The 20,140-nt window shown below is 44.4% G+C and overlaps 11 non-coding genes across 11 annotated transcripts; all 11 read left to right on the top strand.

Moving 5' to 3' along the window:
- The first annotated feature begins 881 nt into the window (after nucleotides 1-881).
- Nucleotides 882-963, top strand: trnas-aga (transfer RNA serine (anticodon AGA)). Its single transcript has one exon. It is a non-coding gene; the product is annotated as a tRNA-Ser (tRNA).
- Nucleotides 964-3,090: 2,127 nt separating this feature from the next.
- Nucleotides 3,091-3,163, top strand: trnar-ucg (transfer RNA arginine (anticodon UCG)). The gene has a single exon. It is a non-coding gene; the product is annotated as a tRNA-Arg (tRNA).
- A 1,391-nt stretch (nucleotides 3,164-4,554) lies between these two features.
- Nucleotides 4,555-4,636, top strand: trnas-aga (transfer RNA serine (anticodon AGA)). The gene has a single exon. It is a non-coding gene; the product is annotated as a tRNA-Ser (tRNA).
- Nucleotides 4,637-6,763: 2,127 nt separating this feature from the next.
- On the top strand, nucleotides 6,764-6,836 carry trnar-ucg (transfer RNA arginine (anticodon UCG)). The gene has a single exon. It is a non-coding gene; the product is annotated as a tRNA-Arg (tRNA).
- Nucleotides 6,837-8,214: 1,378 nt separating this feature from the next.
- Nucleotides 8,215-8,296, top strand: trnas-aga (transfer RNA serine (anticodon AGA)). The gene has a single exon. It is a non-coding gene; the product is annotated as a tRNA-Ser (tRNA).
- A 2,127-nt stretch (nucleotides 8,297-10,423) lies between these two features.
- trnar-ucg (transfer RNA arginine (anticodon UCG)) lies at nucleotides 10,424-10,496 on the top strand. The gene has a single exon. It is a non-coding gene; the product is annotated as a tRNA-Arg (tRNA).
- A 1,391-nt stretch (nucleotides 10,497-11,887) lies between these two features.
- trnas-aga (transfer RNA serine (anticodon AGA)) lies at nucleotides 11,888-11,969 on the top strand. Its single transcript has one exon. It is a non-coding gene; the product is annotated as a tRNA-Ser (tRNA).
- A 2,127-nt stretch (nucleotides 11,970-14,096) lies between these two features.
- trnar-ucg (transfer RNA arginine (anticodon UCG)) lies at nucleotides 14,097-14,169 on the top strand. Its single transcript has one exon. It is a non-coding gene; the product is annotated as a tRNA-Arg (tRNA).
- Nucleotides 14,170-15,560: 1,391 nt separating this feature from the next.
- Nucleotides 15,561-15,642, top strand: trnas-aga (transfer RNA serine (anticodon AGA)). Its single transcript has one exon. It is a non-coding gene; the product is annotated as a tRNA-Ser (tRNA).
- Nucleotides 15,643-17,769: 2,127 nt separating this feature from the next.
- Nucleotides 17,770-17,842, top strand: trnar-ucg (transfer RNA arginine (anticodon UCG)). Its single transcript has one exon. It is a non-coding gene; the product is annotated as a tRNA-Arg (tRNA).
- A 1,391-nt stretch (nucleotides 17,843-19,233) lies between these two features.
- trnas-aga (transfer RNA serine (anticodon AGA)) lies at nucleotides 19,234-19,315 on the top strand. Its single transcript has one exon. It is a non-coding gene; the product is annotated as a tRNA-Ser (tRNA).
- Nucleotides 19,316-20,140: the final 825 nt, after the last annotated feature.

Genomic DNA, 20,140 nt, shown 5'->3' with positions numbered 1-20,140 from the left:
CCGGATCGTATTCCCGCTCATGGAATGGTTGTATTGTTCAGCTAACATATCGGTGTACCAGTACTTCTGCCGATTTTCCGATGCTAGCAGGTCATTGGTTTTGTCCAAAACATTATGAATGTTAACATAATACAAATAGCTGCAGTTGCTGGAAATCTGAGCCTAAAACGAAAATTGTTTGCGGAACGCAGAAAGACTGGCAACAGAAACATCGACTTTCCTGCTCCTCGGATGCTGCTGTGCTTTTCCAGCATTTTCTGATCTAAAATCAGGTTTCCAGCATCTGCAGTCCTCACTCCTGCCGAGTTCCTTCAGTGTCGCTGGTTCCCAATTCAAGAACTCCATCTCTGGCGGTTTCATATCTGTACCTCCATGCTGTGGAATTGAAGAGTGAAGAAAAGTAACTCACCCCCTCCATCTCTGGGGTAATTAGGGGCTGAAAGTGAATCGTATCACATTGAAGTATATCTACAAGCGACTTAATCTCTGTCTTTTATTGGGAACCATCTCTTTCATTGTAACCATCAGGAAAGACCATTTCGTTCGCTAAATAAAGAAATGAATATGTCACTAACCTTTGTTTGTTTCATGTCCAAGAATACTCAGATCAATAGCTCCCTTGATTACCTCTGCTGGTCATGTTCGCAAAGAGATCGAGCAAATTGCCAAGTGTGATTTTCCTTTCAATAAATAATTTTGACTCAATTTTGCTGCAAATATCTTTTCCTAACTTTGTGCTTTTCTTCTTTGACATTGGTGTCTCGCACCTTACAAATGACAGCAAAGGTATGAATGGAGATGGAAACATTTCACTCAAGTCAGCGGCAGCTTTCAATAAGATCACGGCTGATTTGGTCAGTGCTCAGGACGCAGTGCCGTCTGTTGTCATGGCCGAGTGGTTAAGGCGATGGATTAGAAATCCATTGGGGTCTCCCCACGTAGATTCGAATCCTGCTGACTACGGTTTCCGTGCTTTGCTGCTGGAACAATTCAAAGTTCAGAAAGCCCGTTTTGCAAACCAGGCCTGTAATTTGATTAGACTTGAGAAACTCGAGTTCTTCATCGGAAATGCTCCACATTTAAAACATTATCTCTGTTTCTCTTTCCAGATACACTGCTCGACACATCGGGTTTCTGCAGTTGTTATTGAACGCCCTGAGCAGAAGTGCTGCTTTTCATTAGATTCCTTTAATCCCTTGTCCTCTGTTCTCTGACTCTGGTCATTGGCAACACTTCCTCTTGCTCGTCAGAGTGCTCATTCCCCACCGCTCCGTCTCCCATCATTACAAACAACCGCAGGAAATTGCCACTTAACCATCTTTGTTCCAAAGTGAAACTCACCAGCCTAGGAACTCTCTCCACCAAATGGGACTTCTCATCCCTGGACATGGAAAAGCCAGAGGATTGTGAAGAGATACTGTGAACATATTGTCAGTTGGCAGTTGGAAAAATGTTTAGGAAGCAAACCATATAATTTAGGCTCCAGCTTTGGAAATCTTGAGAAACTCTTTGGGAAATGGAATCACAGGAGATTGAAGAAGTGTAAATTGTCAGTCCGAGTAGAGGAAGGGACATTGACTCTGATGTTCTCGGCACAGGAATTGATCTGAGACATTGAAAGAATTATCGCTCCCGTACGTGAGCAATACAAACTTCATCTGGACGGTGGGACAATGAAAAACTCTGGAACACTCAAGACAATATCCAAATATTGACTGAGATCACGACAGTACGAGTACGATAGATGGGTCAGTTTTTGTCCAGTGTGTGCGGGAGGGCTTCCTGACACAGTATGTAGACATGCCTTCAAGGGAAGAAGCCACTTTCGATTTAGTACTGGGTAACGAGCCTGGCCAGGTTTTAGATTTGGAAGTAGGTGAGCACTGTGGAGACAGCGATCACAATTCTCTCAGGTTTACTTTCGTGATGGAAAGGGATAGGTGTACTCCACGGAGCAAGAGTTTCAGCTGGTGGAAGGGAAATCACGATGCAATGAGGTAAGATTTAGGAAGCGCAGAGTTGGGTAGGAAACTGTAGGGGGTGAGCACATTAAAAATGTGAAGCTTATTCAAGGAAAAGCTCCTGTGTGTCCTCGATAAGTATGTACCTGCCAGGCAGGGAGGAAGATATAGAACGCGTGAGCCGTGGTTTACTAAGGAAGGTGGAATCCCTGGTCAAGAAGAACAAGAAGTCTTATGTTAGGACAAAACGTGAAAACTCAGTTAGAGCGCTCGAGGTTTCCAACGATCTCAGGAAAGACCTAAAAAGGGAGCTGGGAAGAGCCAGGAGGAGACATGAGAAGTTGTTGGCAGATAGGATCAGGGTTAACGCTAAGGCTTTCCATAGGTATGTCAGGAATAAAAGAATGACGAGAGTTAAATTTGGGACAATCAAGGATAATAGTGGGAAGTCGTGTGTGGAGTCAGTGGAGATAGAGGAAGCACTAAATAAATATTTTTCGACAGAGTTCGCTATAGATAATGAAAATGTTGGCGAGGAAGATACAGAGATACTTGCGTCTAGACTAGAAGAGATTGAGGTTCACAAGGTAGAGATATTAGAAATACTGCAGAGTGTGAAAATAGATAAGTCAGCTGGGCCGGATGGGATCTATCTGATGTTGTTTAGCAAATGCACTGCAGGAAGGTACAAATCAAGCTGATGCTAACAACGGCTCGTTTTGAGCCGCTAATTTGCAGTGAAGTGGCGGCGCCAATAAAAGGTGTCACGCAGCTCGTCTAATTCCACATCCTGAGCTCGAAATGAGCAGATGTCTCTCGCTGAGTTTCGGCAGGGTCTTGCTTCGACGACACCATGACACGTTTTCACTGGAGTAGATCATGAAATCGCGTCGTGAATGTGAATAAAACGATGGGCACTTCCAGCAGAGAAGGAGGCGACCCTGAAGCAGGCAGCTCTGGACAAATGTTTCTCCTTTGCCAGTGAAAGGCACTGCTTCACAAATTGGAAACTTCGAAGTGAAGCAGTGTTGGTGATTATCTTCGCTGCTTGTTCACCTTTTTAATTCTGATTCCGTGAAAGTCCATGGCATTACATATCGACATTCTGCCGTGGCGGCGCGCGTCTATTGGGCCAGTAGCGTAATGGATAACGCGTCTGACTTCGGATCAGAAGATTGTAGGTTCGAGTCCTACCTGGCTCGTGGGAAATGTCTCACTTTAACCGTGCCCCTCGTTGACGCTCCCCTGCAAAGCCCTGCCGGGACGTCGCTTCTGTGCTTCCGCATTTAAAACTTGCATTTGTCTTATTGTCCATTTCAAATTCCAGCTCACCACAACGGAGACCTCTGTCGGTTTGGGGGTGCCTTTGTGGGTGAAAATGAGCATGAGTTCCTCAAAAGAGTGACAAGTCGTTGTGGAAGTGTCATACATCTGTGCCATTTAAGAACACAGGATAAAGTCATTGACATTTGCCCTGGGAACATTAGAACACACGACACTTTGGGCCAAAGTTGGAAACTGCGACTGGAATAGATGGCTCTCTGATCAGGCGGAATGGCCTTTTCCCACTTTGTAAATCTACGAAGACAAGTTGAAAATAATCTGCAACGAAAATGTTCATAAAGGGTGTTTTATTTACACTAAATACGATAGTATCTATCGCCTTGTCTTGTTATTTACTTGTGAAGATTCGGTACTCTCAGCACCGTGGCCCGGATCGTATTCCCGCTCATGGAATGGTTGTATTGTTCAGCTAACATATCGGTGTACCAGTACTTCTGCCGATTTTCCGATGCTAGCAGGTCATTGGTTTTGTCCAAAACATTATGAATGTTAACATAATACAAATAGCTGCAGTTGCTGGAAATCTGAGCCTAAAACGAAAATTGTTTGCGGAACGCAGAAAGACTGGCAACAGAAACATCGACTTTCCTGCTCCTCGGATGCTGCTGTGCTTTTCCAGCATTTTCTGATCTAAAATCAGGTTTCCAGCATCTGCAGTCCTCACTCCTGCCGAGTTCCTTCAGTGTCGCTGGTTCCCAATTCAAGAACTCCATCTCTGGCGGTTTCATATCTGTACCTCCATGCTGTGGAATTGAAGAGTGAAGAAAAGTAACTCACCCCCTCCATCTCTGGGGTAATTAGGGGCTGAAAGTGAATCGTATCACATTGAAGTATATCTACAAGCGACTTAATCTCTGTCTTTTATTGGGAACCATCTCTTTCATTGTAACCATCAGGAAAGACCATTTCGTTCGCTAAATAAAGAAATGAATATGTCACTAACCTTTGTTTGTTTCATGTCCAAGAATACTCAGATCAATAGCTCCCTTGATTACCTCTGCTGGTCATGTTCGCAAAGAGATCGAGCAAATTGCCAAGTGTGATTTTCCTTTCAATAAATAATTTTGACTCAATTTTGCTGCAAATATCTTTTCCTAACTTTGTGCTTTTCTTCTTTGACATTGGTGTCTCGCACCTTACAAATGACAGCAAAGGTATGAATGGAGATGGAAACATTTCACTCAAGTCAGCGGCAGCTTTCAATGAGATCACGGCTGATTTGGTCAGTGCTCAGGACGCAGTGCCGTCTGTAGTCATGGCCGAGTGGTTAAGGCGATGGATTAGAAATCCATTGGGGTCTCCCCACGTAGATTCGAATCCTGCTGACTACGGTTTCCGTGCTTGGCTGGTGGAACAATTCAAAGTTCAGAAAGCCCGTTTTGCAAACCAGGCCTGTAATTTGATTAGACTTGAGAAACTCGAGTTCTTCATCAGAAATGCTCCACATTTAAAACATTATCTCTGTTTCTCTTTCCAGATACACTGCTCGACACATCGGGTTTCTGCAGTTGTTATTGAACGCCCTGAGCAGAAGTGCTGCTTTTCATTAGATTCCTTTAATCCCTTGTCCTCTGTTCTCTGACTCTGGTCATTGGCAACACTTCCTCTTGCTCGTCAGAGTGCTCATTCCCCACCGCTCCGTCTCCCATCATTACAAACAACCGCAGGAAATTTCCACTTAACCATCTTTGTTCCAAAGTGAAACTCACCAGCCTAGGAACTCTCTCCACCAAATGGGACTTCTCATCCCTGGACATGGAAAAGCCAGAGGATTGTGAAGAGATACTGTGAACATATTGTCAGTTGGCAGTTGGAAAAATGTTTAGGAAGCAAACCATATAATTTAGGCTCCAGCTTTGGAAATCTTGAGAAACTCTTTGGGAAATGGAATCACAGGAGATTGAAGAAGTGTAAATTGTCAGTCCGAGTAGAGGAAGGGACATTGACTCTGATGTTCTCGGCACAGGAATTGATCTGAGACATTGAAAGAATTATCGCTCCCGTACGTGAGCAATACAAACTTCATCTGGACGGTGGGACAATGAAAAACTCTGGAACACTCAAGACAATATCCAAATATTGACTGAGATCACGACAGTACGAGTACGATAGATGGGTCAGTTTTTGTCCAGTGTGTGCGGGAGGGATTCCTGACACAGTATGTAGACATGCCTTCAAGGGAAGAAGCCACTTTCGATTTAGTACTGGGTAACGAGCCTGGCCAGGTTTTAGATTTGGAAGTAGGTGAGCACTGTGGAGACAGCGATCACAATTCTCTCAGGTTTACTTTCGTGATGGAAAGGGATAGGTGTACTCCACGGAGCAAGAGTTTCAGCTGGTGGAAGGGAAATCACGATGCAATGAGGTAAGATTTAGGAAGCGCAGAGTTGGGTAGGAAACTGTAGGGGGTGAGCACATTAAAAATGTGAAGCTTATTCAAGGAAAAGCTCCTGTGTGTCCTCGATAAGTATGTACCTGCCAGGCAGGGAGGAAGATATAGAACGCGTGAGCCGTGGTTTACTAAGGAAGGTGGAATCCCTGGTCAAGAAGAACAAGAAGTCTTATGTTAGGACAAAACGTGAAAACTCAGTTAGAGCGCTCGAGGTTTCCAACGATCTCAGGAAAGACCTAAAAAGAGAGCTGGGAAGAGCCAGGAGGAGACATGAGAAGTTGTTGGCAGATAGGATCAGGGTTAACGCTAAGGCTTTCCATAGGTATGTCAGGAATAAAAGAATGACGAGAGTTAAATTTGGGACAATCAAGGATACTAGTGGGAAGTCGTGTGTGGAGTCAGTGGAGATAGAGGAAGCACTAAATAAATATTTTTCGACAGAGTTCGCTATAGATAATGAAAATGTTGGCGAGGAAGATACAGAGATACTTGCGTCTAGACTAGAAGAGATTGAGGTTCACAAGGAAGAGATATTAGAAATACTGCAGAGTGTGAAAATAGATAAGTCAGCTGGGCCGGATGGGATCTATCTGATGTTGTTTAGCAAATGCACTGCAGGAAGGTACAAATCAAGCTGATGCTAACAACGGCTCGTTTTGAGCCGCTAATTTGCAGTGAAGTGGCGGCGCCAATAAAAGGTGTCACGCAGCTCGTCTAATTCCACATCCTGAGCTCGAAATGAGCAGATGTCTCTCGCTGAGTTTCGGCAGGGTCTTGCTTAGACGACACCATGACACGTTTTCACTGGAGTAGATCATGAAATCGCGTCGTGAATGTGAATAAAACGATGGGCACTTCCAGCAGAGAAGGAGGCGACCCTGAAGCAGGCAGCTCTGGACAAATGTTTCTCCTTTGCCAGTGAAAGGCACTGCTTCACAAATTGGAAACTTCGAAGTGAAGCAGTGTTGGTGATTATCTTCGCTGCTTGTTCACCTTTTTAATTCTGATTCCGTGAAAGTCCATGGCATTACATATCGACATTCTGCCGTGGCTGTGTGCGTCTATTGGGCCAGTAGCGTAATGGCTAACGCATCTGACTTCGGATCAGAAGATTGTCGGTTCGAGTCCTACCTGGCTCGTGGGGAATGTCTCACTTTAACCGTGCCCCTCGTTGACGCTCCCCTGCAAAGCCCTGCCGGGACCTCGCTTCTGTGCTTTTGCATTTGTCTTATTGTCCATTTCAAATTCCAGCTCACCACAACGGAGACCTCTGTCGGTTTGGGGGTGCCTTTGTGGGTGAAAATGAGCATGAGTTCCTCAAAAGAGTGACAAGTCGTTGTGGAAGTGTCATACATCTGTGCCATTTAAGAACACAGGATAAAGTCATTGACATTTGCCCTGGGAACATTAGAACACACGACACTTTGGGCCAAAGTTGGAAACTGCGACTGGAATAGATGGCTCTCTGATCAGGCGGAATGGCCTTTTCCCACTTTGTAAATCTACGAAGACAAGTTGAAAATTATCTGCAACGAAAATGTTCATAAAGGGTGTTTTATTTACACTAAATACGATAGTATCTATCGCCTTGTCTTGTTATTTACTTGTGAAGATTCGGTACTCTCAGCACCGTGGCCCGGATCGTATTCCCGCTCATGGAATGGTTGTATTGTTCAGCTAACATATCGGTGTACCAGTACTTCTGCCGATTTTCCGATGCTAGCAGGTCATTGGTTTTGTCCAAAACATTATGAATGTTAACATAATACAAATAGCTGCAGTTGCTGGAAATCTGAGCCTAAAACGAAAATTGTTTGCGGAACGCAGAAAGACTGGCAACAGAAACATCGACTTTCCTGCTCCTCGGATGCTGCTGTGCTTTTCCAGCATTTTCTGATCTAAAATCAGGTTTCCAGCATCTGCAGTCCTCACTCCTGCCGAGTTCCTTCAGTGTCGCTGGTTCCCAATTCAAGAACTCCATCTCTGGCGGTTTCATATCTGTACCTCCATGCTGTGGAATTGAAGAGTGAAGAAAAGTAACTCACCCCCTCCATCTCTGGGGTAATTAGGGGCTGAAAGTGAATCGTATCACATTGAAGTATATCTACAAGCGACTTAATCTCTGTCTTTTATTGGGAACCATCTCTTTCATTGTAACCATCAGGAAAGACCATTTCGTTCGCTAAATAAAGAAATGAATATGTCACTAACCTTTGTTTGTTTCATGTCCAAGAATACTCAGATCAATAGCTCCCTTGATTACCTCTGCTGGTCATGTTCGCAAAGAGATCGAGCAAATTGCCAAGTGTGATTTTCCTTTCAATAAATAATTTTGACTCAATTTTGCTGCAAATATCTTTTCCTAACTTTGTGCTTTTCTTCTTTGACATTGGTGTCTCGCACCTTACAAATGACAGCAAAGGTATGAATGGAGATGGAAACATTTCACTCAAGTCAGCGGCAGCTTTCAATGAGATCACGGCTGATTTGGTCAGTGCTCAGGACGCAGTGCCGTCTGTAGTCATGGCCGAGTGGTTAAGGCGATGGATTAGAAATCCATTGGGGTCTCCCCACGTAGATTCGAATCCTGCTGACTACGTTTTCCGTGCTTTGCTGCTGGAACAATTCAAAGTTCAGAAAGCCCGTTTTGCAAACCAGGCCTGTAATTTGATTAGACTTGAGAAACTCGAGTTCTTCATCAGAAATGCTCCACATTTAAAACATTATCTCTGTTTCTCTTTCCAGATACACTGCTCGACACATCGGGTTTCTGCAGTTGTTATTGAACGCCCTGAGCAGAAGTGCTGCTTTTCATTAGATTCCTTTAATCCCTTGTCCTCTGTTCTCTGACTCTGGTCATTGGCAACACTTCCTCTTGCTCGTCAGAGTGCTCATTCCCCACCGCTCCGTCTCCCATCATTACAAACAACCGCAGGAAATTGCCACTTAACCATCTTTGTTCCAAAGTGAAACTCACCAGCCTAGGAACTCTCTCCACCAAATGGGACTTCTCATCCCTGGACATGGAAAAGCCAGAGGATTGTGAAGAGATACTGTGAACATATTGTCAGTTGGCAGTTGGAAAAATGTTTAGGAAGCAAACCATATAATTTAGGCTCCAGCTTTGGAAATCTTGAGAAACTCTTTGGGAAATGGAATCACAGGAGATTGGAGAAGTGTAAATTGTCAGTCCGAGTAGAGGAAGGGACATTGACTCTGATGTTCTCGGCACAGGAATTGATCTGAGACATTGAAAGAATTATCGCTCCCGTACGTGAGCAATACAAACTTCATCTGGACGGTGGGACAATGAAAAACTCTGGAACACTCAAGACAATATCCAAATATTGACTGAGATCACGACAGTACGAGTACGATAGATGGGTCAGTTTTTGTCCAGTGTGTGCGGGAGGGATTCCTGACACAGTATGTAGACATGCCTTCAAGGGAAGAAGCCACTTTCGATTTAGTACTGGGTAACGAGCCTGACCAGGTTTTAGATTTGGAAGTAGGTGAGCACTGTGGAGACAGCGATCACAATTCTCTCAGGTTTACTTTCGTGATGGAAAGGGATAGGTGTACTCCACGGAGCAAGAGTTTCAGCTGGTGGAAGGGAAATCACGATGCAATGAGGTAAGATTTAGGAAGCGCAGAGTTGGGTAGGAAACTGTAGGGGGTGAGCACATTAAAAATGTGAAGCTTATTCAAGGAAAAGCTCCTGTGTGTCCTCGATAAGTATGTACCTGCCAGGCAGGGAGGAAGATATAGAACGCGTGAGCCGTGGTTTACTAAGGAAGGTGGAATCCCTGGTCAAGAAGAACAAGAAGTCTTATGTTAGGACAAAACGTGAAAACTCAGTTAGAGCGCTCGAGGTTTCCAACGATCTCAGGAAAGACCTAAAAAGAGAGCTGGGAAGAGCCAGGAGGAGACATGAGAAGTTGTTGGCAGATAGGATCAGGGTTAACGCTAAGGCTTTCCATAGGTATGTCAGGAATAAAAGAATGACGAGAGTTAAATCTGGGACAATCAAGGATAATAGTGGGAAGTCGTGTGTGGAGTCAGTGGAGATAGAGGAAGCACTAAATAAATATTTTTCGACAGAGTTCGCTATAGATAATGAAAATGTTGGCGAGGAAGATACAGAGATACTTGCGTCTAGACTAGAAGAGATTGAGGTTCACAAGGAAGAGATATTAGAAATACTGCAGAGTGTGAAAATAGATAAGTCAGCTGGGCCGGATGGGATCTATCTGATGTTGTTTAGCAAATGCACTGCAGGAAGGTACAAATCAAGCTGATGCTAACAACGGCTCGTTTTGAGCCGCTAATTTGCAGTGAAGTGGCGGCGCCAATAAAAGGTGTCACGCAGCTCGTCTAATTCCACATCCTGAGCTCGAAATGAGCAGATGTCTCTCGCTGAGTTTCGGCAGGGTCTTGCTTAGACGACACCATGACACGTTTTCACTGGAGTAGATCAGGAAATCGCGTCGTGAATGTGAATAAAACGATGGGCACTTCCAGCAGAGAAGGAGGCGACCCTGAAGCAGGCAGCTCTGGACAAATGTTTCTCCTTTGCCAGTGAAAGGCACTGCTTCACAAATTGAAAACTTCGAAGTGAAGCAGTGTTGGTGATTATCTTCGCTGCTTGTTCACCTTTTTAATTCTGATTCCGTGAAAGTCCATGGCATTATATATTGACATTCTGCCGTGGCTGTGCGCGTCTATTGGGCCAGTAGCGTAATGGATAACGCGTCTGACTTCGGATCAGAAGATTGTAGGTTCGAGTCCTACCTGGCTCGTGGGGAATGTCTCACTTTAACCGTGCCCCTCGTTGACGCTCCCCTGCAAAGCCCTGCCGGGACGTCGCTTCTGTGCTTCCGCATTTAAAACTTGCATTTGTCTTATTGTCCATTTCAAATTCCAGCTCACCACAACGGAGACCTCTGTCGGTTTGGGGGTGCCTTTGTGGGTGAAAATGAGCATGAGTTCCTCAAAAGAGTGACAAGTCGTTGTGGAAGTGTCATACATCTGTGCCATTTAAGAACACAGGATAAAGTCATTGACATTTGCCCTGGGAACATTAGAACACACGACACTTTGGGCCAAAGTTGGAAACTGCGACTGGAATAGATGGCTCTCTGATCAGGCGGAATGGCCTTTTCCCACTTTGTAAATCTACGAAGACAAGTTGAAAATAATCTGCAACGAAAATGTTCATAAAGGGTGTTTTATTTACACTAAATACGATTGTATCTATCGCCTTGTCTTGTTATTTACTTGTGAAGATTCGGTACTCTCAGCACCGTGGCCCGGATCGTATTCCCGCTCATGGAATGGTTGTATTGTTCAGCTAACATATCGGTGTACCAGTACTTCTGCCGATTTTCCGATGCTAGCAGGTCATTGGTTTTGTCCAAAACATTATGAATGTTAACATAATACAAATAGCTGCAGTTGCTGGAAATCTGAGCCTAAAACGAAAATTGTTTGCGGAACGCAGAAAGACTGGCAACAGAAACATCGACTTTCCTGCTCCTCGGATGCTGCTGTGCTTTTCCAGCATTTTCTGATCTAAAATCAGGTTTCCAGCATCTGCAGTCCTCACTCCTGCCGAGTTCCTTCAGTGTCGCTGGTTCCCAATTCAAGAACTCCATCTCTGGCGGTTTCATATCTGTACCTCCATGCTGTGGAATTGAAGAGTGAAGAAAAGTAACTCACCCCCTCCATCTCTGGGGTAATTAGGGGCTGAAAGTGAATCGTATCACATTGAAGTATATCTACAAGCGACTTAATCTCTGTCTTTTATTGGGAACCATCTCTTTCATTGTAACCATCAGGAAAGACCATTTCGTTCGCTAAATAAAGAAATGAATATGTCACTAACCTTTGTTTGTTTCATGTCCAAGAATACTCAGATCAATAGCTCCCTTGATTACCTCTGCTGGTCATGTTCGCAAAGAGATCGAGCAAATTGCCAAGTGTGATTTTCCTTTCAATAAATAATTTTGACTCAATTTTGCTGCAAATATCTTTTCCTAACTTTGTGCTTTTCTTCTTTGACATTGGTGTCTCGCACCTTACAAATGACAGCAAAGGTATGAATGGAGATGGAAACATTTCACTCAAGTCAGCGGCAGCTTTCAATGAGATCACGGCTGATTTGGTCAGTGCTCAGGACGCAGTGCCGTCTGTAGTCATGGCCGAGTGGTTAAGGCGATGGATTAGAAATCCATTGGGGTCTCCCCACGTAGATTCGAATCCTGCTGACTACGGTTTCCGTGCTTTGCTGCTGGAACAATTCAAAGTTCAGAAAGCCCGTTTTGCAAACCAGGCCTGTAATTTGATTAGACTTGAGAAACTCGAGTTCTTCATCAGAAATGCTCCACATTTAAAACATTATCTCTGTTTCTCTTTCCAGATACACTGCTCGACACATCGGGTTTCTGCAGTTGTTATTGAACGCCCTGAGCAGAAGTGCTGCTTTTCATTAGATTCCTTTAATCCCTTGTCCTCTGTTCTCTGACTCTGGTCATTGGCAACACTTCCTCTTGCTCGTCAGAGTGCTCATTCCCCACCGCTCCGTCTCCCATCATTACAAACAACCGCAGGAAATTGCCACTTAACCATCTTTGTTCCAAAGTGAAACTCACCAGCCTAGGAACTCTCTCCACCAAATGGGACTTCTCATCCCTGGACATGGAAAAGCCAGAGGATTGTGAAGAGATACTGTGAACATATTGTCAGTTGGCAGTTGGAAAAATGTTTAGGAAGCAAACCATATAATTTAGGCTCCAGCTTTGGAAATCTTGAGAAACTCTTTGGGAAATGGAATCACAGGAGATTGGAGAAGTGTAAATTGTCAGTCCGAGTAGAGGAAGGGACATTGACTCTGATGTTCTCGGCACAGGAATTGATCTGAGACATTGAAAGAATTATCGCTCCCGTACGTGAGCAATACAAACTTCATCTGGACGGTGGGACAATGAAAAACTCTGGAACACTCAAGACAATATCCAAATATTGACTGAGATCACGACAGTACGAGTACGATAGATGGGTCAGTTTTTGTCCAGTGTGTGCGGGAGGGATTCCTGACACAGTATGTAGACATGCCTTCAAGGGAAGAAGCCACTTTCGATTTAGTACTGGGTAACGAGCCTGACCAGGTTTTAGATTTGGAAGTAGGTGAGCACTGTGGAGACAGCGATCACAATTCTCTCAGGTTTACTTTCGTGATGGAAAGGGATAGGTGTACTCCACGGAGCAAGAGTTTCAGCTGGTGGAAGGGAAATCACGATGCAATGAGGTAAGATTTAGGAAGCGCAGAGTTGGGTAGGAAACTGTAGGGGGTGAGCACATTAAAAATGTGAAGCTTATTCAAGGAAAAGCTCCTGTGTGTCCTCGATAAGTATGTACCTGCCAGGCAGGGAGGAAGATATAGAACGCGTGAGCCGTGGTTTACTAAGGAAGGTGGAATCCCTGGTCAAGAAGAACAAGAAGTCTTATGTTAGGACAAAACGTGAAAACTCAGTTAGAGCGCTCGAGGTTTCCAACGATCTCAGGAAAGACCTAAAAAGAGAGCTGGGAAGAGCCAGGAGGAGACATGAGAAGTTGTTGGCAGATAGGATCAGGGTTAACGCTAAGGCTTTCCATAGGTATGTCAGGAATAAAAGAATGACGAGAGTTAAATCTGGGACAATCAAGGATAATAGTGGGAAGTCGTGTGTGGAGTCAGTGGAGATAGAGGAAGCACTAAATAAATATTTTTCGACAGAGTTCGCTATAGATAATGAAAATGTTGGCGAGGAAGATACAGAGATACTTGCGTCTAGACTAGAAGAGATTGAGGTTCACAAGGAAGAGATATTAGAAATACTGCAGAGTGTGAAAATAGATAAGTCAGCTGGGCCGGATGGGATCTATCTGATGTTGTTTAGCAAATGCACTGCAGGAAGGTACAAATCAAGCTGATGCTAACAACGGCTCGTTTTGAGCCGCTAATTTGCAGTGAAGTGGCGGCGCCAATAAAAGGTGTCACGCAGCTCGTCTAATTCCACATCCTGAGCTCGAAATGAGCAGATGTCTCTCGCTGAGTTTCGGCAGGGTCTTGCTTAGACGACACCATGACACGTTTTCACTGGAGTAGATCAGGAAATCGCGTCGTGAATGTGAATAAAACGATGGGCACTTCCAGCAGAGAAGGAGGTGACCCTGAAGCAGGCAGCTCTGGACAAATGTTTCTCCTTTGCCAGTGAAAGGCACTGCTTCACAAATTGGAAACTTCGAAGTGAAGCAGTGTTGGTGATTATCTTCGCTGCTTGTTCACCTTTTTAATTCTGATTCCGTGAAAGTCCATGGCATTACATATCGACATTCTGCCGTGGCTGTGCGCGTCTATTGGGCCAGTAGCGTAATGGATAACGCGTCTGACTTCGGATCAGGACATTGTAGGTTCGAGTCCTACCTGGCTTGTGGGGAATGTCTCACTTTAACCGTGCCCCTCGTTGACGCTCCCCTGCAAAGCCCTGCCGGGACGTCGCTTCTGTGCTTCCGCATTTAAAACTTGCATTTGTCTTATTGTCCATTTCAAATTCCAGCTCACCACAACGGAGACCTCTGTCGGTTTGGGGGTGCCTTTGTGGGTGAAAATGAGCATGAGTTCCTCAAAAGAGTGACAAGTCGTTGTGGAAGTGTCATACATCTGTGCCATTTAAGAACACAGGATAAAGTCATTGACATTTGCCCTGGGAACATTAGAACACACGACACTTTGGGCCAAAGTTGGAAACTGCGACTGGAATAGATGGCTCTCTGATCAGGCGGAATGGCCTTTTCCCACTTTGTAAATCTACGAAGACAAGTTGAAAATAATCTGCAACGAAAATGTTCATAAAGGGTGTTTTATTTACACTAAATACGATAGTATCTATCGCCTTGTCTTGTTATTTACTTGTGAAGATTCGGTACTCTCAGCACCGTGGCCCGGATCGTATTCCCGCTCATGGAATGGTTGTATTGTTCAGCTAACATATCGGTGTACCAGTACTTCTGCCGATTTTCCGATGCTAGCAGGTCATTGGTTTTGTCCAAAACATTATGAATGTTAACATAATACAAATAGCTGCAGTTGCTGGAAATCTGAGCCTAAAACGAAAATTGTTTGCGGAACGCAGAAAGACTGGCAACAGAAACATCGACTTTCCTGCTCCTCGGATGCTGCTGTGCTTTTCCAGCATTTTCTGATCTAAAATCAGGTTTCCAGCATCTGCAGTCCTCACTCCTGCCGAGTTCCTTCAGTGTCGCTGGTTCCCAATTCAAGAACTCCATCTCTGGCGGTTTCATATCTGTACCTCCATGCTGTGGAATTGAAGAGTGAAGAAAAGTAACTCACCCCCTCCATCTCTGGGGTAATTAGGGGCTGAAAGTGAATCGTATCACATTGAAGTATATCTACAAGCGACTTAATCTCTGTCTTTTATTGGGAACCATCTCTTTCATTGTAACCATCAGGAAAGACCATTTCGTTCGCTAAATAAAGAAATGAATATGTCACTAACCTTTGTTTGTTTCATGTCCAAGAATACTCAGATCAATAGCTCCCTTGATTACCTCTGCTGGTCATGTTCGCAAAGAGATCGAGCAAATTGCCAAGTGTGATTTTCCTTTCAATAAATAATTTTGACTCAATTTTGCTGCAAATATCTTTTCCTAACTTTGTGCTTTTCTTCTTTGACATTGGTGTCTCGCACCTTACAAATGACAGCAAAGGTATGAATGGAGATGGAAACATTTCACTCAAGTCAGTGGCAGCTTTCAATGAGATCACGGCTGATTTGGTCAGTGCTCAGGACACAGTGCCGTCTGTAGTCATGGCCGAGTGGTTAAGGCGATGGATTAGAAATCCATTGGGGTCTCCCCACGTAGATTCGAATCCTGCTGACTACGTTTTCCGTGCTTTGCTGCTGGAACAATTCAAAGTTCAGAAAGCCCGTTTTGCAAACCAGGCCTGTAATTTGATTAGACTTGAGAAACTCGAGTTCTTCATCAGAAATGCTCCACATTTAAAACATTATCTCTGTTTCTCTTTCCAGATACACTGCTCGACACATCGGGTTTCTGCAGTTGTTATTGAACGCCCTGAGCAGAAGTGCTGCTTTTCATTAGATTCCTTTAATCCCTTGTCCTCTGTTCTCTGACTCTGGTCATTGGCAACACTTCCTCTTGCTCGTCAGAGTGCTCATTCCCCACCGCTCCGTCTCCCATCATTACAAACAACCGCAGGAAATTGCCACTTAACCATCTTTGTTCCAAAGTGAAACTCACCAGCCTAGGAACTCTCTCCACCAAATGGGACTTCTCATCCCTGGACATGGAAAAGCCAGAGGATTGTGAAGAGATACTGTGAACATATTGTCAGTTGGCAGTTGGAAAAATGTTTAGGAAGCAAACCATATAATTTAGGCTCCAGCTTTGGAAATCTTGAGAAACTCTTTGGGAAATGGAATCACAGGAGATTGAAGAAGTGTAAATTGTCAGTCCGAGTAGAGGAAGGGACATTGACTCTGATGTTCTCGGCACAGGAATTGATCTGAGACATTGAAAGAATTATCGCTCCCGTACGTGAGCAATACAAACTTCATCTGGACGGTGGGACAATGAAAAACTCTGGAACACTCAAGACAATATCCAAATATTGACTGAGATCACGACAGTAAGAGTACGATAGATGGGTCAGTTTTTGTCCAGTGTGTGCGGGAGGGATTCCTGACACAGTATGTAGACATGCCTTCAAGGGAAGAAGCCACTTTCGATTTAGTACTGGGTAACGAGCCTGGCCAGGTTTTAGATTTGGAAGTAGGTGAGCACTGTGGAGACAGCGATCACAATTCTCTCAGGTTTACTTTCGTGATGGAAAGGGATAGGTGTACTCCACGGAGCAAGAGTTTCAGCTGGTGGAAGGGAAATCACGATGCAATGAGGTAAGATTTAGGAAGCGCAGAGTTGGGTAGGAAACTGTAGGGGGTGAGCACATTAAAAATGTGAAGCTTATTCAAGGAAAAGCTCCTGTGTGTCCTCGATAAGTATGTACCTGCCAGGCAGGGAGGAAGATATAGAACGCGTGAGCCGTGGTTTACTAAGGAAGGTGGAATCCCTGGTCAAGAAGAACAAGAAGTCTTATGTTAGGACAAAACGTGAAAACTCAGTTAGAGCGCTCGAGGTTTCCAACGATCTCAGGAAAGACCTAAAAAGAGAGCTGGGAAGAGCCAGGAGGAGACATGAGAAGTTGTTGGCAGATAGGATCAGGGTTAACGCTAAGGCTTTCCATAGGTATGTCAGGAATAAAAGAATGACGAGAGTTAAATCTGGGACAATCAAGGATAATAGTGGGAAGTCGTGTGTGGAGTCAGTGGAGATAGAGGAAGCACTAAATAAATATTTTTCGACAGAGTTCGCTATAGATAATGAAAATGTTGGCGAGGAAGATACAGAGATACTTGCGTCTAGACTAGAAGAGATTGAGGTTCACAAGGAAGAGATATTAGAAATACTGCAGAGTGTGAAAATAGATAAGTCAGCTGGGCCGGATGGGATCTATCTGATGTTGTTTAGCAAATGCACTGCAGGAAGGTACAAATCAAGCTGATGCTAACAACGGCTCGTTTTGAGCCGCTAATTTGCAGTGAAGTGGCGGCGCCAATAAAAGGTGTCACGCAGCTCGTCTAATTCCACATCCTGAGCTCGAAATGAGCAGATGTCTCTCGCTGAGTTTCGGCAGGGTCTTGCTTAGACGACACCATGACACGTTTTCACTGGAGTAGATCAGGAAATCGCGTCGTGAATGTGAATAAAACGATGGGCACTTCCAGCAGAGAAGGAGGTGACCCTGAAGCAGGCAGCTCTGGACAAATGTTTCTCCTTTGCCAGTGAAAGGCACTGCTTCACAAATTGGAAACTTCGAAGTGAAGCAGTGTTGGTGATTATCTTCGCTGCTTGTTCACCTTTTTAATTCTGATTCCGTGAAAGTCCATGGCATTACATATCGACATTCTGCCGTGGCTGTGCGCGTCTATTGGGCCAGTAGCGTAATGGATAACGCGTCTGACTTCGGATCAGGACATTGTAGGTTCGAGTCCTACCTGGCTTGTGGGGAATGTCTCACTTTAACCGTGCCCCTCGTTGACGCTCCCCTGCAAAGCCCTGCCGGGACGTCGCTTCTGTGCTTCCGCATTTAAAACTTGCATTTGTCTTATTGTCCATTTCAAATTCCAGCTCACCACAACGGAGACCTCTGTCGGTTTGGGGGTGCCTTTGTGGGTGAAAATGAGCATGAGTTCCTCAAAAGAGTGACAAGTCGTTGTGGAAGTGTCATACATCTGTGCCATTTAAGAACACAGGATAAAGTCATTGACATTTGCCCTGGGAACATTAGAACACACGACACTTTGGGCCAAAGTTGGAAACTGCGACTGGAATAGATGGCTCTCTGATCAGGCGGAATGGCCTTTTCCCACTTTGTAAATCTACGAAGACAAGTTGAAAATAATCTGCAACGAAAATGTTCATAAAGGGTGTTTTATTTACACTAAATACGATAGTATCTATCGCCTTGTCTTGTTATTTACTTGTGAAGATTCGGTACTCTCAGCACCGTGGCCCGGATCGTATTCCCGCTCATGGAATGGTTGTATTGTTCAGCTAACATATCGGTGTACCAGTACTTCTGCCGATTTTCCGATGCTAGCAGGTCATTGGTTTTGTCCAAAACATTATGAATGTTAACATAATACAAATAGCTGCAGTTGCTGGAAATCTGAGCCTAAAACGAAAATTGTTTGCGGAACGCAGAAAGACTGGCAACAGAAACATCGACTTTCCTGCTCCTCGGATGCTGCTGTGCTTTTCCAGCATTTTCTGATCTAAAATCAGGTTTCCAGCATCTGCAGTCCTCACTCCTGCCGAGTTCCTTCAGTGTCGCTGGTTCCCAATTCAAGAACTCCATCTCTGGCGGTTTCATATCTGTACCTCCATGCTGTGGAATTGAAGAGTGAAGATAAGTAACTCACCCCCTCCATCTCTGGGGTAATTAGGGGCTGAAAGTGAATCGTATCACATTGAAGTACATCTACAAGCGACTTAATCTCTGTCTTTTATTGGGAACCATCTCTTTCATTGTAACCATCAGGAAAGACCATTTCGTTCGCTAAATAAAGAAATGAATATGTCACTAACCTTTGTTTGTTTCATGTCCAAGAATACTCAGATCAATAGCTCCCTTGATTACCTCTGTTGGTCATGTTCGCAAAGAGATCGAGCAAATTGCCAAGTGTGATTTTCCTTTCAATAAATAATTTTGACTCAATTTTGCTGCAAATATCTTTTCCTAACTTTGTGCTTTTCTTCTTTGACATTGGTGTCTCGCACCTTACAAATGACAGCAAAGGTATGAATGGAGATGGAAACATTTCACTCAAGTCAGCGGCAGCTTTCAATGAGATCACGGCTGATTTGGTCAGTGCTCAGGACGCAGTCCCGTCTGTAGTCATGGCCGAGTGTTTAAGGCGATGGATTAGAAATCCATTGGGGTCTCCCCATGTAGGTTCGAATCCTGCTGACTGCGTTTTCCGTGCTTTGCTGCTGGAACAATTCAAAGTTCAGAAAGCCCGTTTTGCAAACCAGGCCTGTAATTTGATTAGACTTGAGAAACTCGAGTTCTTCATCAGAAATGCTCCACATTTAAAACATTATCTCTGTTTCTCTTTCCAGATACACTGCTCGACACATCGGGTTTCTGCAGTTGTTATTGAACGCCCTGAGCAGAAGTGCTGCTTTTCATTAGATTCCTTTAATCCCTTGTCCTCTGTTCTCTGACTCTGGTCATTGGCAACACTTCCTCTTGCTCGTCAGAGTGCTCATTCCCCACCGCTCCGTCTCCCATCATTACAAACAACCGCAGGAAATTGCCACTTAACCATCTTTGTTCCAAAGTGAAACTCACCAGCCTAGGAACTCTCTCCACCAAATGGGACTTCTCATCCCTGGACATGGAAAAGCCAGAGGATTGTGAAGAGATACTGTGAACATATTGTCAGTTGGCAGTTGGAAAAATGTTTAGGAAGCAAACCATATAATTTAGGCTCCAGCTTTGGAAATCTTGAGAAACTCTTTGGGAAATGGAATCACAGGAGATTGAAGAAGTGTAAATTGTCAGTCCGAGTAGAGGAAGGGACATTGACTCTGATGTTCTCGGCACAGGAATTGATCTGAGACATTGAAAGAATTATCGCTCCCGTACGTGAGCAATACAAACTTCATCTGGACGGTGGGACAATGAAAAACTCTGGAACACTCAAGACAATATCCAAATATTGACTGAGATCACGACAGTACGAGTACGATAGATGGGTCAGTTTTTGTCCAGTGTGTGCGGGAGGGATTCCTGACA

This window comes from Chiloscyllium punctatum, chromosome 13 (assembly GCF_047496795.1).
Source record: "Chiloscyllium punctatum isolate Juve2018m chromosome 13, sChiPun1.3, whole genome shotgun sequence".
NCBI lineage: Eukaryota > Metazoa > Chordata > Chondrichthyes > Orectolobiformes > Hemiscylliidae > Chiloscyllium > Chiloscyllium punctatum.
Note: the sequence above shows the minus strand (reverse complement) of the source record. Positions and strands in the feature narration are given on the sequence as shown.